This window comes from Oncorhynchus kisutch, linkage group LG21 (genome assembly GCF_002021735.2).
Source record: "Oncorhynchus kisutch isolate 150728-3 linkage group LG21, Okis_V2, whole genome shotgun sequence".
NCBI classification, from domain to species: domain Eukaryota; kingdom Metazoa; phylum Chordata; class Actinopteri; order Salmoniformes; family Salmonidae; genus Oncorhynchus; species Oncorhynchus kisutch.
Genome location: NC_034194.2, coordinates 23,306,461 through 23,310,915, shown reverse-complemented (window position 1 = coordinate 23,310,915; position 4,455 = coordinate 23,306,461).

Sequence of the window (4,455 nt, the reverse complement as noted above, 5' to 3'; positions counted from 1 at the left end):
ACTACAGAACAGTCCATGTCCTTAACCCCTACACTACAAAACAGTCCATGTCCCTAACCCATAACCCCTACACTAAAGAACAGTCCATGTCCCTAACCCATAACCCCTACACTACAGAACAGTCCATGTCCTTAACCCATACATTACAGAACAGTCCATGTCCCTAACCCATAACCCCTACACTAAAGAACAGTCCATGTCCCTAACCCCCACACTACGGAACAGTCCACGTCCCTAACCCCTACACTACAGAACAGTCAATGTCCCTAACCCCTACACTATGGAACAGTCCATGTCCATGTCCCTAACCCCTACACTACAGAACAGTCCATGTACCTAACCCATACACTATGGAACAGTCCATGTCCCTAACCCCTAACCGCTACACTACAGAACAGTCCATGTACCTAACCCATACACTACAGAACAGTCCATGTCCCTAACCCCTACACTACAGAACAGTCCATGTCTCTAAAACCTAACCCCTATACATCAGAACAGTCCATGTCCCTAACTCCTACACTACAGAACAGTACATGTCCCTAACACCTAACCCCTATACTTCAGAACAGTCCATGTCCCTAACCCCTACACTACAGAACAGTCCATGTCCCTAACCCCTTCACTACAGAACAGTCCATGTCCCTAACACCTAACCCCTTACTTCAGAACAGTCAATGTCCCTAACCCCTAAACTACAGAACAGCCCGTGTCCTTAACCCTTACCCTACAGAACAGTCCATGTCCCTAACCCCTACACTAAAGAACAGTCCATGTCCCTAACCCATACACTACAGAACAGACCATGTCCCTAACCCATTGACTACAGAACAGAACAGTCCATGTCCCTAACACCTAACCCCTATACTTCAGAACAGTCCATGTCCCTAACCCATACACTACAGAACAGTCCATGTCCATAACACCTAACCCCTATACTTCAGAACAGTCCATGTCCCTAACCCCTAACCCCTAATCCCTACACTAAAGAACAGTCCATGTCCCTAACACCTAATGCCTATACTTCAGAACAGTCCATGTCCCTAACCCCTACACTACAGAACAGTCCATGTCCCTAACCCTAACCCCTACACTACAGAGCTGTGCATGTCCCTAATCCCTCAACCCTACACCACAGAACAGTCCATGTCCCTAGCCCCTACACCGCAGAACAGTCCATGTCCCTAACACCTAACCCCTACACCGCAGAACAGTCCATGTCCCTAACCCCAACACCACAGATCAGTCCATGTCCCTAACCCCTACACTACAGAACAGTCCATGTCTCTAACACCTAACCCCTATACTTCAGAACAGTCCATGTCCCTAACTCCTACACTACTGAACAGTCCATGTCCCTAACCCCTACACTATAGAACAGTACATGTCCCTAACACCTAACCCCTATACTTCAGAACAGTCCATGTCCCTAACCCCTACACTACAGAACAGTCCATGTCCCTAACCCCTACACTACAGAACAGTCCATGTCCCTAACCCCTACACTACAGAACAGTCCATTTCCCTAACACCTAACCCCTATACTTCAGAACAGTCCATGTCCCTAACCCCTACACTACAGAACAGTTCATGTCCCTAACCCCTTCACTACAGAACAGTCCATGTCCCTAACCACTACACTACAGAACAGTACATGTCTGTTACCCCTAACCAATACACAACGTAACAGTCCATGTCCCTAATCCCTAACCACTACACTACAGAGCTGTGCATGTCCCCAACCCCTCAACCCTACACCACAGAACAGTCCATGTCCCTAACCCCTACACTACAGAACAGTCCATGTCCCTAACCCCTACACTAAGGAACTGTCAATGTCCATAACCCCTAACCCCTAACCCCTACACTACAGAACTGTCCATGTCCCTAACCCCTAACCCCTACACTACAGAACAGTCCATGTCCCTAACGCCTACACTACAGAACAGTCCATGTCCCTAACCCCTAACACCTACCCTACAGAACAGTCCATGTCCATAACTCCTACACTACAGAGCAGTCCATGTCCCTAACACCTAACGCCTATACTTCAGAACTGTCCATGTCCCTAACCCCTACACTACAGAACAGTCCATGTCCCTAACCCCTACACTACAGAACAGTCCATGTCCCTACTACAGAACAGTCCATGTCCCTAACACCTAACCCCTATACTTCAGAACAGTCCATGTCCCTAACCCCTACACTACAGAACAGACCATGGCCCTAACCCCTAACCCCTACACTACAGAAGAGTCCATGTCCCTAACACATACATTACAGAACAGACCATGTCCCTAACCCATACACTACAGAACAGTCCATGTCCCTAACGCCTATACTTCAGAACTGTCCATGTCCCTAACCCCTACACTACAGAACAGTCCATGTCCCTAACCCCTACACTACAGAACAGTCCATGTCCCTAACCCCTAACCCATACATTACGGAACAGTCCATGTCCCTAACCCATAACCCCTACACTAAAGAACAGTTGATGTCCCTAACCCCTACACTATCGAACAGTCCATGTCCCTAACCCCTAACCCCTACTCTACAGAAGAGTCCATGTCCCTAACCAATACACTACAGAACAGACCACGTCCCTAACCCATACACTACAGAACAGTCCATGTCCCTAACCCCTACACTACAGAACAGTCCATGTCCCTAACCCCTACACTACAGAACAGTCCATGTCCCTAACACCTAACCCCTATACTTCAGAACAGTCCATGTCCCGAACCCTTACACTACAGAACAGTCCATGTCCATAACCAATACACTACAGAACAGTCCATGGCCCTAACCCATACACCACAGAACAGTCCATGTCCCTAACCCCTACAGTACATAACAGTCCATGTCCCAAACCCCGACACTACAGAAAAGTCCATGTCCCTAACCCTTACACCAGAGAACAGTCCATGCCCCTTACCCCTACACTACATAACAGTCCATGTCCCTAACCCCTAACCCTACACTATGGAACAGTCCAAGTCCCTAACCCCTAACCCCTACACTACAGAACAGTCCATGTCCCTAACCCCTACACTACAGAACAGTCCATGTCCCTAAACAATACACTACAGAACAGTCCATGGCCCTAACACCTAACTCCTACACCAAAGAACAGTCCATGTCCCTAACCCCAACACAACAGATCAGTCCATGTCCCTAACCCCTACACTAAAGAACAGTTGATGTCCCTAACCCCTACACTACGGAACAGTCCATGTCCCTAAACCCAACCCTACAGAACAGTCCATGTCCCTAACTCCTACACTACAGAACAGTCAATGTCCCTAACCCCTAACCCCTACCCTACAGAACAGTTCATGTCCCGAACTCCAAACCTACAGAACAGTCCATGTCCCTAACGTCTAACCCCTACACTACAGAACTGTCCATGTCCCTAACCCCTACAGTACATAACAGTCCATGTCCCTAACACCTAACCCCTATACTTCAGAACAGTCAATGGTCCTAACCCCTACACTACAGAAGAGTCCATGTCCCTAACCCCTTCACTACAGAACAGTCCATGTCCCTAACCACTACACTACAGAACAGTCCATGGCCCTAACACCTAACCCCTACACTAAAGAACAGTCCATGTCCCTAAGCCCAACACAACAGATCAGTCCATGTCCCTAACCCCTAAACTACTAAACAGCCCAAGTCCCTAACCCCTACACTACAGAACAGTCCATGTCCCTAACACCTAACCCCTATACTTCAGAACAGTCCATGTCCCTAACCCCTACACTACAGAACAGTCCATGGCCCTAACCCCTAACCCCTACACTACAGAAGAGTCCATGTCCCTAACACATACATTACAGAACAGACCATGTCCCTAACCCATACACTACAGAACAGTCCATGTCCCTAACCGCTACACTACAGAACAGTCCATGTCCCTAACACCTAACGCCTATACTTCAGAACTGTCCATGTCCCTAACCCCTACACTACAGAACAGTCCATGTCCCTAACTCCTACACTACAGAACAGTCCATGTCCCTAACACCTAACCCCTATACTTCAGAACAGTCCATGTCCCTAACCCCTTCACTACAGAACAGTCCATGTCCCTAACCACTACACTACAGAACAGTACATGTCTGTTACCCCTAACCAGTACACAACGTAACAGTCCATGTCCCTAATCCCTAACCACTACACTACAGAGCTGTGCATGTCCCCAACCCCTCAACCCTACACCACAGAACAGTCCATGTCCCTAACCCCTACACTACAGAACAGTCCATGTCCCTAACCCCTAACCCCTACACTACAGAACTGTCAATGTCCATAACCCCTAACCCCTAACCCCTACACTACAGAACAGTCCATGTCTGTAACCCCTAACCCCTACACTACAGAACAGTCCATGTCCCTAACGCCTACACTACAGAACAGTCCATGTCCCTAACCCCTAACCCCTACCCT